Source organism: Corvus brachyrhynchos, unplaced genomic scaffold, assembly GCF_000691975.1.
Source record: "Corvus brachyrhynchos isolate BGI_N302 unplaced genomic scaffold, ASM69197v1 scaffold1, whole genome shotgun sequence".
NCBI lineage: Eukaryota > Metazoa > Chordata > Aves > Passeriformes > Corvidae > Corvus > Corvus brachyrhynchos.
The window spans coordinates 9271485-9286633 of NW_008237222.1; the positions used below are offsets into that span (position 1 = coordinate 9271485).

Below are 15149 nucleotides of genomic sequence, written 5' to 3' on the forward strand. Positions count from 1 at the left end.
GTCATCTCGACAGCCTGACTCCCCTAAGGTAAGCATAATTTGCCTCTCATGCCTAGTTTATTTCAAACTGTGAGTTTCACAGAAAGAGAAGGAACTGAAGAAATACCGAGAGCTAACGGTCTTTTGGAAGTCAGTTTCTGAAAAAGAGTAGGAAAGGGAATTTCCTCAAAGAGTTACAGTGGAAGGTGTACTTTTCCTTCAGAGTGTTTGACTGATAGACACTCCCTTTCTTCTGAACTATGCGGTCTCCATTTGAGGGCTAATTACAACTCTGGCAGGATCACGTAATGATCAAGACCACAAGTTCGTGCACTTAACTGAGCTCTTGGGGATTGATGACAGCTGATCTATGAGGAAAACAGCACCTACTTTTGGGCATAAAACCCACAAAAATATGGTGTCATAAACTAGTAGATGGAAAATCTACCATCCATCTCTGTGACTTGAGGTGATACCATACCTAGGGCCTTTGGCGACTGGATTTTTATAAAAGCAAATATTAAATTCAATTCTCGCTTCCCACTCTCACAAAGAGAAAATGTATTTCAGGATGTCATTTGGAATAAGATTTTTTTTTTTTGTGCACATGTTTTATCTGTTCTTCCTTTGCTGAGTGTGTCAACAATTCATTACTGGCAGAGAAAAAAAGAAGTCATATTCTGTATGGCAAAACATCACAATTTAGAGAGATTTTTATTCACTTGTAGATGAAACCAAAATTTTTTCTTGTTTTTGCATATAAAATTGTCTCCTTTGCTTCTACAATCTTGTAATTGTACAGCTGGCCCCAAAATTAAAAAGCAGTCTCTATCCAAAAGCCACTGCATATACTGAGGAAAATCTGGGAGTAGCATAGGTAATAAGGGTCTCTTTGCAAAGTATTTATTGCTTTAGGCAAGTTTATAATTTTCAATGCCTCATATTTCTGTACACAGGAAGAGTTCTTGATAGAATTATTATCTTTAGAAATTGTTGGTCACCTGCATTACCATTCATTCGAGAGACAAAATGATTGTTGTTTCCATGCTATTTGTTCCCATATAGAAAATGAAAATACTTCCAAAATTTATTAAAGACCAATACATCACAAAAAGGCATGTTTCTCTATTGCAAACATAATTTCCACATGCAAAGTTTATCTGAGTATTTTGCAAATGGAGACCACAGAAGTCAACTGTGACAGCAAGCCAAAAGCACTGTTAATTATCAGATTGTACATGCAAATCAGGCAGGCAGGCACACGATGATTCAGATCAGCACCTTGAGGACTCAGATGTTGAGGGTACGAACTGTAGCTGGAATAAAGTGAGCTAATGTATCAATCTTATGAAAATGCACTAGTTAATAATTTACTATCCATAAATAGACCTTCTCCAGGAGCAAAACGATTTGTACTCTGAGATATGAGAATCCATTTTTAAATGCTATTCTTTTACCAAATTACACAGTCAGGGCAATAACAAAAGCTCAGTTGCAGCTAGGCAACTGGGTGTGGATCTTTTCTTTTGAACACCTCTGCAGAATGATGATGGATTCTAGCTGCAGGCCACACTTTCTGTGTCTCCAGAGCCTTGTCTGAAAGGGATCAGCTCTGGCTGCTCAGTCAGGTTTCAGGTCACCATCGTACTGGTGTTAAGATGATAAACTTTGTCCTGCAGAGATGATAATCTAATAGAAGGGGAAAAAAATGGAAGTAAAAATTATCATTTCCTATTTCTGTAGGACATCCCACCCAGAGAAATCAACCTTTTTTTTTTCATTTTCTGTAGTGCCATTTAAGTAATTAAAACTATATTTTAAAAATGGGAGAAAAGTAGTTTTTCTGATGTCTAAGTGATTTAGGAATGCAAGCCCAACTGGAGAGTAACTTCATAAAGATATTTCTCATCTCTTTAAGATAATAAACAAACCTCAATGATGAAAGCTAATGTTAGTAGAGCCAGAACATGTAGTAGGCAGATATTCCTAGATGGTGGGACTTAACAGAAAAGTAAGTATTTTTACACAGGAACATAGAAGAAAATTCTGCGGGTGAGCTGCCTTGATTTTTGAAGTGTTCAGGTGTTTCCTCTATTTTCACTTTTGTAGAAACAAGGGTTAAGGGGAGAAAAGAGGATTTTTCAAAAAATATCAAACATTGAAATCATGCTGGGTGAGTTATTCTATCACTATTAGCTCAGAAAAAGTCACCCTGACAACTTCGTTATATTTAGTTTTACCTTGATAATCTAGTTTTATGGTTTGATTTTCATCTGGGGGACTCTTTTATCAGCTGGTTTTTTAAAACCTTTGACTTCTAATCAACAAGATGTCTCCTGAAACCATCATGTACTTCAAAAGCAACTGAAACTACAGGGCTTTCAGAATTTAATTACCCAGATGTTTGGCCAGGGCAAAAAGGCTTACTGCACTGCTCTTTTGAGAACTGATCCAGTTTCATGACATGTTCAGGGCTTTACTTTCATATGTGGTCTACTTGACCTACCTCTGTGACAAAGCATGCAAGAAAGGAGATACCTTGCGTTTCTCCTTCCTCTCAGTGAACTTGGCAAGTGGCAGAACCTCAGGTTGAGTTTAGCCTATTCTGGCTTGCTTCACTCTTGTCTTCCCTCCTTCCACTAAGCCACTTAAGTCCTAACAGACAATCCCAGCTTCCATAGCTTGAAATGCCCTAAGAATATTGTAATTTGGTCATTTGAGTCAGGCTGATTTCATTTATGTCCCTTATGGATGGCAGAGCACTTTAATACACGTTGCTGCTTTAGAACAGTGTGGTGAAGAATATAAATAGTTCAGAGAATATATAATAAACACTGTGTGATTACTGAATTGTTTACTTCAACCAAATATTAGTGCCAGGATACAAGTCAAATTAACGGTGTTCAACAGTGCATAGTGTTCACATAATATCTTAGACACGTAAGTTTAAAAATTGTTCTTTTCTGACAGAAATAGTCCAAGCGAACACCCTTGTATATGCTATAAAACCCAGCCTATCTGATTTGTGAAAGCCAAACTGTTTCTGATTGCTGCAAGCATTTTCTGAGTCTTTCTTCACATTTCATAAATGAAATACAGAAGAGCTTCTAACTGAAGACTAAATCAAGCATCTTGATGAAGTGAAAGAAGAAAAAAGTATCCATCAACTCAAAGCTCATATCTAAAAGCATCCTAACCAACTGAATTTTAAGCACAGCAGACCTCTGCCAGTGTTCAATCAGGGTTTGAAGCTATATCTGGTCCTTTAGGAACTGTTCACGAATCACTTTGGTTCTTCAATACATAACCAAAGCAGTATTGAAGTAAAGAAACACCATGAAGAAAGATCTCTAAGATATTTTTCTAGTCTTGAAAATGCCAATTTCTTATCTTGCCACAACAATTAAGTGTCCTGCTTTCTCCAAAAGGGGCAGTTTGCTTTTTGGATTTGCTTATAAATTCCTATGGACATTGTTAAAGTTGACCTCAGTCTAAGTGGCTGGTTTTGAAAATGGCCTGACTAGGTGGCTACTGCATTTACAAATATACTTCCTATTTATAGGTTAATTACAAATTCGTAACTAGTCGGTGTAACAAACTAAGTTGTTTCCGTGTGACCAGAATTCCCAACACTTTTTGTGCTCTCCTAGGGACAGCAGCCCAAGCCTGAGGAAGGATTCATTGGCGTAGTCTGTGAATAAACAGAGGACACAAACCAGCTCCCCTTTCAAAGGCAGAGAAAGTATTCATAGATATATCTCAGCACACCTACTGTCTAACCTTTTCATCTTAGTAATTATTGTGGGCGTTACAGAGCAGAACTGTTTCCTTTAAGAGCACTCACTTACTGACAAATGTGCTTGTCTCATTCTGCCTTTTCTGCTGGACATAGAGCAGTCCCCTGCTCCACTGCTTTGTGTGAAAGTTATGCATTCTCTCCAGAAAAGGCTCAAGCATCAGCTAAGCCTTCACTAAATCATACAGACGTTTTCAGCCTCTGGACTGGTAGACTTTTGGCATTTCTCTCGGTCTGCTATTAGCCTGCTGAAGCTGGGATAGGGCTCTACTTGCAAAGTGCAGTCTAAAGATTAGTGCAAGGTTTGGGCTCAGCTTTGGGCTCAGGTCTGATCATCCACACTGCAAGGTCATCCTGCATTGTCATGTTTTGCTCTCAATGCATCTCTGCTTGGATGTTTCACAGGAATTTCTTTGGTCATGTTCTACAGCTCTTACCCACAATAAATTCTGTAATGTTCTGTAGCATTACTGATTGGCAAATTGTGAGAGGAAAAACTGTGTCTTTTCTGAACACTGTGGGAAACTGAGATTAATCCTTTTCAGGTGTTTAAACTTCTCATTGTAGTGTGAATTATCTAAAACCAAGAGAAACAGTGGGACCTATCTTATCTATTTAAGACAGGTGGAAAATGTCACTATATCTGTGCGAGAAAGTTTTCTGATTGCCTGGAAAGTTTCTGCTGGGATGACAATGCCTTCATTCTCAGACACTGCTCCCTTTGTCAGCTCTCACTGCCAGGTAATCAATCCTGCTGCGCTGTTTAGGATTTGTGAGCTTCCATGTACATCATCACTTCCTGTCATGGTCTGAACCTGTCTCCAGCAGGGCCCTGCTGTGTCATGACAATAATCCACTGTATGCCTTTTGCTGTTGTCTGGCAGAAGAGACTCTTGCTCCACTGCAGTTTGGCAAGCCTATCTGTTGCCAGTACTATTCACCAGGGAACAGGGACTTGGTGGATGGAGGTGGACGGTGACAAACAGTGGCATAAGCAGCGCAGCAGGCTCAGTTTCCCTGTTTGAACCTGGGTTCTTGCCAAAGGCTGAAATCTGTAGCTACAACCACTCACTGCCTCTTACATCTCCTTTCTTGGCTGGAGGAGGGCTCAGTGTTCCCTCATGAGTACTTCCAGCCACACCCAAGTACTAACTGTTCAGTAAATGGTTTTAGTAAAGCTTTAATTATCAGCTTATTACAATTTTAACGACTAGGAGACTGACAGAGGCTGAAGTCAGACTACCTATGATGTATTATTTTTTATAATTGTGGATCTGCTTTCTGTTCATCCAGGAAGAAGTCTGTTTACAAGCATGATATTTATAAGGTTTTATTCCTGTTCTCAGCAAGATTTATGTGAAGAATCACAAGGCGCTTCTAACATTTACTATGCAGCCAACTTGGATTAAACCTCGCATGAAAGATTTTATCTCTTGGTTTCCACATTTGCAGAAGGTCTTACCCAAACTTGTTTTTAGTGTATAAATGCTCAGGCAAATCACTGCCTGTAACAAAAAAGATAGAAAGGCTTAGAAAATACGACCTTAGAATGGAAAAACTTTTACATGGAATACATTGGTGCAAAGAGAAAGAGAATCAATTTTTACTTGCATCTACAATGAACAGGAGAAGTAGTAATGAGGCTAAATTGTACCAAAGGAGATTTGGGATACACATTAGAGAAAACTCTCCAATGGTGGTGATAATTACCCACGAAATAGCTTACCTTGAGAGAACATGGGCTCCCCACGGTTACAGCTTTTTAAGATTGAAAAACCGTATATGAGAAGCAGATTAGATTTCCCTGTTTCTCCCTTGCTGCAGGGTAATGGACTAGATGCCCTCCTGCAGTCCTGCCTGTAACTTTATCAGCATTAGTTTGTGAGTCAGAATGAGACTACAGATTTAATTGATCACTGTGATTTTATAATCAATTTTATTTAAAATTGGTGATTTAGATGCGTTTACATAGTGCAAACATTTTCACAGAATGGTGTTCAAGCAAAGCAAATATTGCAATTCTGAAGTACATACTAGAATCAGAACTGCTGGTTTCTCCTGTTTTCTCCCTAGAAAACAATTGCAATGTTTGTTTTATGGACATTTAGATATGAGTTTGTAAGATTAGATATTTTGCTGTGAATTGCAGACTTACATTTTTTTTCCTCTAAACTATGAGAAATTTTGTGGACTGTTTAGGGCAGACTGCTAGCAAACAAATGTACATACTGTTCTTCTACGTAGAGAGCTTTTACCCTTTTGAGGCATTGCACTAAAAAATCTAAAATAAAGAGAGCAGAGATGTGTCCAAGTTTTCGGATAAAAGTTTTGAGTGTGGTCTAATCAGCTACATCAAGAAATGTTCAGATCAGTCAGTAGCTTAGTAGATTATTTTAACTGCTTTTGTATTCTGTGAATTGGCTAAATCAGATTTGCTCTTGGATAGGTAAAAAACCAATTTTTTCCATTTCTATTTATACCTCTGGGGGAGAAACTATTGCACCTGCTCACACTCACAGATAAAACCTTTCACATTTCACTAAAAAAAATTATGTACTTGTTGCATGGAAAAAAAAGTATTTGCTACATAAAAATGTTACTCCTTCAGAGGGAATTTTTTCTGCCAGCAGGGCCTTATGGTTTTGCAAAAGCTACTTTTGGAATCAGCAGTTATTTTAAAAGGTGTGCACAAGTGTGCTTATGTGTCTAAATAATTTATTTGCAGAAAGATTGTTTAAAGGACAATACGGAGCCATGTTTCAGCAAGAGATCTGTGTTAAGATGAAAATCCCAGCTGGAACACGAGAGAATCCTCAAGGATATGTAAAACATCAAAAGAAAAGCAAAGACAAGAGGGCAGGCAGAGGAGAGGATGGTTGGCAGAAGGAAAGGGAGTAAATGGACATGAAAGTAGAAATCTAACTGAAATACGATTTCAAAAAACTTCTCAAAAGAAGACCAGATGCTCAAATTTAGTGCCAAGAGTCAGAAAAAATAATCAAGTAAGAATCATGTGATTGAAAATTACAAAAATACAATGCTAAATGGCTTCAACAGCCAAGGCTGGAGAATGCAGTTCCTTCTGGATATTTTTAGAGTGTTTCTAGAAACCCTCTCTCACCAACAAATACGAGAAACTAAGAGGAATGTTGAATCAGTCAGAGAGAAGTGAGGTAGAAGCTGGAGTTGCCTTGGTGAAAGAGATTGTAGTGATCAGGAGTGGTTGCAACACTGGCAACTCTTCTTCATAGGACAATAATAAGAAAATCATGACTCCTGGAAACTGCTGAGGACATAATCAGGCCTGGGCTAGGAACTGCTATTATTAAACAGAATGTTGTTTATAATTATGAGTTGTAAAAAAAATAACCAACCAAATAAAAAGAATTAACCAAACTAAAACAAAAACCCAAACAACAGCCAAAACACAACAGGTTAAAAAGTCCTAAATAGCTCCAGGAATTGTCAATATCCAGGCTGTAGATTCTTGCACCCTAAATATATTAGCAGCCACATTTTACTGCATTGTGGCCACAACTCAGGCTATTTGCAAGGCCATAAAGGGAATTACTCACAGCCATGAGAATGGCTCTATTATGGTTATCTGAACTCAAGGGAATCCCTGGTCATAGCAAGTTTTTTTTTCTAGCAAGCCTTGAGGAGCCTGGTTTATTTTTAGGCAGCTAAAGAGTTCAATATTGAAATCTAGGACCTGTTCATTGACCCTGGATATATTGTTTCTATCCAGAGGCTGCATAAAATGTTAATGAGCATGTCTCTTATTTTCTCAGTAGAATAGGAACCAGTGATTTAGGCAGCTAATTTATTATCACTTACATCAGCATGCAAATGAAACTGTCCTTTTCTAAACCTAAAGTAAGAAATATCCTTAGGAAAAAAAAAGTGAATTAAACAACAACAAGAACAACAACAACAACAAAACAAACAAAAACCAAAAAAGAACCACCAAAAAAACACTCAAACCAAAACAAAAACCAAAACCAAAACCAAAACAAACAACAAAAAACAACAAAAAAGCCCCATAATCAAAACTGCTACTACCTCTGTGATTGTCCTTCAGAGAGGCTCTTATTTGAAGAGGAGCATGTTTCCTGCTCATAGCTTCAGGCACACTGATGTGCTTCTTTCTGGCCTTTGGTACAGGTGATAATTGAAAAATTAAGGAGCTGCTGTAGGAACAGAGAGGAAGACATGAAAAGGATTGAGGAAGTAGGGAATATGAAAGCAAAGGAGGATAATGGAGAAGGGGTAAAGGAAGTGGAAAAGAAGAATTAATCCACCTAATTATCATTCAGCCCAAAGGCATGAAACAGAACCGAAATAGAGTGTTCACAATAGCACAGAGCGTAGTAGCACACCAGAAAGTATTACAGCTTGCCAGTATGTAATATAGCTCAAGTGCTAATAATGCTGAGAAGGAATTTGCTAGGAAGGACAGGCTGTGATATCTGCCAGAACTTCGTATACCTACTGAGAAACCTAGCCCACAAGTGGTGTCCAAGACAATGACTGCTGAAGATTTAAAAATTTGGTCAGGTATTTGAGACCAAATAAGACATTAGAAGTGATGAAAATATGAGGTCTCCTCTGGATATATTACTGATCTCTACCACAATGGAAATCTGCTGTTAAAAACACAGTTTAGCAAGTGAGCATCAAATCCAGTAAAGTTCCACTGCTTGTATTCTTCTGCACTGTTTCCCACTGCTCCTCTGGCCCACTACAGCCTTGGTGGCTCCCAGGTCATACTGAACTCTCAAATCCTGTCTCCAACCCAGGTTAACAGGAGAGAGAAGGAAGGAGATACTCATAGCAGTGGTTTTCCATAGAAGCTGTAAAAGCATCCTAAACTCCAGCAAAAACATTATTTTGTCTCATCTGTCTTACAGATGGTCTTTATCTATCCAAGCTGTGGGAGTTGACTCTAGGGAAGCTTTGTGTGGATATTCAAGGTCAGCCAGGCCTTGTATAAACTATGGCACAGATTTCTCCCAATTCATAACCCAGCTGAAGAATTACGGATGTTCTTTCTTTGCTTGACTGTATGTAAGGTCATAGGCTAAAGGAGGAATGAAATGTGTCCATCAGGTACTTCTATTCCCTCCCTTCCTGCCATTAGTTGTCCCCACTAGGACTCTTTTCCTCCCTTAGTCCTTGCATAGCTCAAAGTAGCTCCAGGTCATAGGAGAGGGCAGCAGGAAATCCTGAAATAAGTTGCATACATGCAAAATCCTATGCCTGCATTAAACACAAAACTTTATACAGAGAGGTAGAACAGAAAGTCTGCTAACTCTGTGTGGACCCAAATTCAACACATCTGGTCTTCTGCAAAGCTAAAAAAAATGTTAAGCATGAAAGAGTAATCCAATTTTGCCATTCTCAGTGTCTCCCACTAAGGATATATGCAATTAATATTTCATTTGTTAATTATCAAAGGTATTTACAAACCTTTCTATTTTAAGAACATCAGAAAGATATAGTATTAAGCTATGTGACTTCTTTGTCCTGATGTAGTGTTAATTTAATTTGTCTGCTCAAAAATCTTCTACAAGACAAATGAACATGTACTGAAAAAAACATTTACTAAATTATATAATGAAAAATATAATAAGCCTTGTTCATAATTCCTATTTTATATTTACTTTTATTCCTAATTGGATAGTTCAAAGTGAAATACTTGAGGGATATTTTTTAAAAAGAATGGTGATGGAGTCATTTGTTTCTTTGATGCCTCCCCACTACTTTAGTAAGCATGTGAAAAGTGATGTTTCTACACCCAGGAGGACCTAAGAGAAATATTTGCCTTTAATAGCTTTTTGACACTCCTTTAAGTCAGCATTAAGCCTCAAATGTGGCATTTTTAGAGTCCTGCTCCCAGCCAGTCTCAAAGGAATGGATTAGACTAAAATGTAGGTCTTGTAGAAGCCTTCCCTCTGGCTTGGTTGCTCTGGTGCGTGGACATCCTCCAGCCAACTGACAACAAAATTCCTTATCAGTTTTCATGGCAGCCCAAGCAGGTTTGGAGGTTGTGCCTAGTGCCTTGGCATGGAGAAGCTCTTCCTGTTGTGGCAGCTGGCTTGTCAAGCCTGGCTCTGTGCATCTCTTCATGCCAGTGCGTGAGTCACTGTGTGCAGTAAGAAGCATAAACTTATGGTGGAAGAAACCATTTTTTGTAACAGGATCAGAATATGTTTTTGAATTTACCTCAATGTCTTGTGGTTATAACAGTCCACCCTTTTCAGTGAGATTTAATGAAAACCTATAATATTGCTTTATATTACCTTAAGGGTTCAGCTTTTTTAATCTACAATTTGTAGAAGTGTTTTAGGAAATAGGGTTGAATAAAACCTTGAATAAACCATAACAGGAAATGTAACTAAATGTATTATCCTAGCAGTAGGCCAAGCATGTTGCATTTTAAAACACATGGGAATTCCACATGGATCATGTGCATATGAAGGCTAAAAATGAACATTTATAGTAAGGGGTTATAAGTTTCTCTTCTCATAAACTGTTATTTGTTGCAGATGTGAGATGATGATATCCTCTTGTACTTGGATGACACAAATTATTTTTTTGAATATTGAATCAAAATCATTTATTTCTATAGAAAGACTGAAATTGTCTTATCACTTTATAAAAAAAATCTTTAGTAAAAAATGGGTTTGTGTTAGCTGAAGGCAGAAGAGTTATTGCAGACCATTTAGATCTTCTGTATACATTTACAAACATGAAAGCAAAAAAAAATTTCAAAACTTGGCAAGAATTTCCTCTCGTTGTGGTCCCTTTTCAGGTTTATAATGAAAATAAGAAATTTCTGAGAGCAGACATTTCTGCTTACTAGAAACACATCTTTTCCACCAAAAATACTTCATTTGAAAATTTCAGCCATCTTTAAATTATCTGATCTCAAAGGGTTATATTTTTGTACCATCTGCATGTATAGAAAGAAGGATATTATATTTTTAGCCATGTAATTTTGATGTCTGCCTGGCAAAGTACAGGAATTGTTAAGAGCATGCTGGATTTCCTCAGGAAAGAGAGACAATATCCTCAACAGCATTGTGTATTTATTAAAAGACAGAACCAAGAATTGACTTTCTGCATCATCCAAGCCTTTAGTGTTGCAGGAGGTCCCTCCTTTTCCCTTTTTTTTTTTTTTTCCTTAAGAAAAAGAATAAGCCATTAGCTATTTATGTTTCTATTTTTCATTTCTGGAGTTGCTTTGCAGAAGACAATCGAGTTCTTTTACATCCTCAGTAGGAGAATTTATTTCACTGAGGATAATCTTGTTTCAGTCCCCCACAAGTCAGCACAGAATATAGGGATGCATTACCAGATCAAGTACTTGGCAATAAGCCTCCAGTTGCCCTAAATCAGTCATTTGAAATTCTCCATAGGTGCAAGAGAATCATAGGAAGCAAAAAAACCCCAGCACTACTCTTTGAATCTCACCCTTCCTCCACCACTCCCCTGGATGTGAGGTTTGCTGGTTGGTCCTGTTTCAACCCAGATAAATTACTTCCACAGTCATTTTGGTAAGACAACTCTCAGGCAGTCTTTATTCCCGCATGAGAAAGAAAGGAACAAAGCAACTGATGACAGTAAATGAGAAAAGCATGCAGTGCATTTAGCATTTAGAAATGCATGCGGTGCAAAATTGTGGTGTCAGTGCCCTTCCAGGAGCTGCTGTCATGAGAGGAGAGCCCTCTTCCTCTTAAAAAACCACATGCTCATATAAAGAAAATCCACCCCCACCCACCCAGTATCTTCAGGGAGGTATCCCCAAAGCAGCACTGATCTTCCTTTCTTCTTTCTCCTGTCTGGCTGCACAGCCCTCACAGCAAAGGTCCAGTCGCTCTCCTGAGCCTCTGAAGATCCACCCCTGGGTGACGATGCTGAGTCCGTGGGTGATGATGGCGAGTAAATACGCTGGGTCAGGGCTGAAAAGGTATGTATGTGGCTGATTAGCGGGTGGCACAAGGGACAGAGAGCTCTTGGTAAAACAGTCTCTGGTGCCAGAGACTTAGCGGTCAGGGTAAGAGAAAGAGGCTTCTCCCAGGATGCGTGTTCTGTTACGTTAATCCATCCCAGTTTGGATTCCCCGGTTGGCTGTCAGCCTCTACCTCTCATCACTCCCCCAGAGCTTCCCCATTGGTCCCTGTTCTCTGGTCCTGCCTTTGACCCTCCCCCAGATAAAACTGTGAGTTTCGGGATCATGTTGGTATTTGCCTCCGCAACCTTTGACAGTGTAGCAGCAATAAATGCTCCTGCCAGAACGCACGCAAATGCCCTTCTCGACTCTCTGCTACCGACTGTAGCACTGAACCCACCCGTGCGTCTGTGGGTGGAACCAGACCCCCCTGGAGCCGGGCAGGGACAGTAATAGGCTACCATACAGGTCCCAAGGCGAAAACATGGTGCCTAACCAGGTTTTCACAGCAGAGATGGTGTAGCCAAGCTTGTCCCTCGCTCTTCTCACCAGCAGGAACAGCAGACATCTAGTGTGGCATTGTCCTTTGCTTGCATCCTGCTTCAGAAGAGCTAAGGCAGAGCTTGCTGCCTTCCAGCCTGCAGAGCATTGCAATTACAGCTTTTCCCTTTCTTTGTCCGCTTTATCTGTGTGCTCATCTGTGTGTACCTCGGGAAAGCTGACTGAAATCAAAAGTTCGCTATTCCTTCCTCCAGCCACAGTGCATCAGCTACTCAAATTAAAAGACAGACCCACTGTGAAATAGAAGGTGTTCCCCAACTTGCAGCGAGTTCTCATAAAGAAACTGTACCAATCAGTTTGATACCTGAGGCTTCCTACTAAAAGCAAATGATATTTCACAGCAGATAGCCAAGAAAACAAGGATGTATAAATTAAGAAAAATGCTCTTTATTCACCTTTTGCCTTTATGTGACCACATTTTGTGCATGGAAATATAAAGGGATTCCTTTCCTTTTAAAGGCAGACAATGAAAATACCTAGGCTTTGGCACATGAATTCTTCCAGTAATAAACCAAGGTTAATTTTCTACTTAAAACTCAAATTTCTATTTGAATTGAAAATGTTATTTGTACCAGAATAACGTCTTGGTAATTAGCAAAGAAATGTGCCCAGTATATGAAATTATAAGCCCACTGACGTGAACACCAAGACATATCTTTTAGTAAGAGTTGTTTTCATTTTTGGAGTAAGGTTGAATTTTATATCATTTGTTCTGCAAGAACTCTACATGGCTCTTGAAGAATATCAATCCAGGTTGTAAGTTTAGGTCATAATTAATAATTCTGAGTTCTTTCAAGGAAACCTATCATAACAACAGGTGAAGAAATGTCTTTTCCATTGGGTAGGAACTGTTTGTAGATGGGACTTATCCAGAAATTCATTTACAAAATTCCTTGCCTTCCACTAGAAATTCCAGACATATCTATGCCCTTGCCTTCTCCAAAATAGAAGTAGAGCTGGTAAATGAGTTGAAAAACTCAGATGATGACACGAGTTGTCCTTATCAACAGAGAAGGCAAACCCCAACATTACAGACGCCAGCCCTGCTGTGCAGTGTGCGGCCAAAACGCACTTGGGTTCTGCATTAGCGTGAGCTGCCTCCCTCGTGTTCTGGGAAAGTAAGGCTGGGAGGCTGTTCAGTGTTTCTGCAAACCTTTTTTAAGATAAATAGGAACTTTTCTCCTGAAATACCACTTCCCACTAGAGTGAGCCAACATATCCTTTGCATATTTCTATTTATAAATCCTACACATTTTTCCTTTTAATTATGTTTACTGGAACACATTTCACTCTGATTTCTTATGGCATCTTTCATTAGGACAGAAGGATAATAATAATATCTTTTATGTGTTCCTATGCTGCAATAACGTGTGTTTATTTTTCCTGAACTTTCTCCAAGAATTTTAATAAATCACACTTTTGCATTTACCAAACTCCATTTCCTTAAGTTTTTCCTGTAGGTTTTTCAGATTATTTATTTTTCCATGTTGAAGGTTAAGGTTTTCTTGTTTATACTTGATGTTTTCCTGTGGAGCTATCCATCACCGAATTCCAAAGAACATGAGCCCAATCCTCATTCTGTATAAATTAGCTAATTAAGAGCTATAAAATTTGAAGGAGATCATTTACACTATCGTAAGACCTATGGTCTCTTTGTGTCTTTAAAAAGAGGAACAGAAAGAAGAGGGATATTTTTACATACATAGTATACTAAAAAACCCAACAACACCAAAATCCAATCCTAAATGAATAGCTTGATTTTTATCTCTGGCCAAAATATTTCCAGCACAATGATGAAAATATAGTTATTTTTTACTCCACCAACTTACACCACCCATGTTTTTTAGCCATTTTTATCTCTTGTCTATCTTAACCCACATCTCTGACCTTCACACAGCAGCCAGCTGAGGAAACAGGAAAAACATGGCCCTCTGGCACCTGGGGAGATCTGTACAACTGCATCCTGGTTGATGATCTCTTTCCCCAAATTTTGTACTACACAACTATACCCCTCATGAAATCTCTGCGGCACACACTGCTGCAAGATGAGGAGAGTATGTGTCACCACATGGTAATGCCTACTCTGCTGCTTATACTAACAGATACTATGAATCTCCAGGCTGATTCAGCTATTTTTATTTTAAACTCAGTAATGGATTGGGACTTCTATCATTTTTTGGATTAAAACACTGGGAAATATCTAAATTATATCATCAACAATTTATAGATAAGACTAAAACTGTAAAATAACATTTGTAAAATAATGAAAGGCACTTGTATTGTCCACACAAGAGAAGCAAGAGAAAAAACTGGTGTGAATTGAAGGGGTGAATGATGAAAATTACTGTGTCTTAGTGTTCTAGTGATACTCAGATGGCAAGAGAATAGCTGTGAACATCTGAAGTAAAGATGAAAAAAATTACACTGCTGAGAAATGACTGTAATACACATCAATCCAGCTCCTGTCATCAGAAGTCAACTACTTTTCAGTTGTCAGAAAGGCATAAATGGGACATAAAATCTGGTAGATTTCTGTCGAGGACATAAAGGGATAGATCCCTTGCCACCACAATATCTGCTCCACAGAGGGCACCCTGCTGTAGCTGTCAAATTCTCAAGCTGCCAGGCCTTGAATGTAAGTTAGAAAGAATAACAGCTTTTTATTTGATCGTGGTTACTACAAGACATTCATCTGTCATTGACCAGTGTGGCATAATGTCCCTCTTGTCTCCCTGAACAATTTACACTGTCTCTTTGCCTGTTTTCTCAAATACAACATACCAGGATGAAGTTGAGTTGATATCTGAACAGCCTGCATGACTCTGAGCCCACTAAGGACACTTCCACTTGTGAGTTGGC

The 15149-nt window shown here is 38.7% G+C and overlaps 2 long non-coding RNA genes across 3 annotated transcripts in view; both read right to left on the reverse strand.

Moving 5' to 3' along the window:
• Positions 1-1220: 1220 nt before the first annotated feature.
• LOC108445409 lies at positions 1221-10799 on the reverse strand. The gene is made up of 2 exons (XR_001860258.1): positions 7838-10799; positions 1221-1668 (listed from the first exon to the last, which is right to left on the reverse strand). It is a non-coding gene; the product is annotated as an uncharacterized LOC108445409 (long non-coding RNA).
• Positions 10800-10992: 193 nt separating this feature from the next.
• LOC108445412 overlaps positions 10993-15149 on the reverse strand; it is a 31985-nt gene continuing 27828 nt past the window's right edge. For both annotated transcript variants that reach the window (XR_001860262.1, XR_001860261.1), the window contains one exon: positions 10993-11739. This is a non-coding gene — a long non-coding RNA (uncharacterized LOC108445412). The remainder of the gene's footprint in view (positions 11740-15149) is intronic.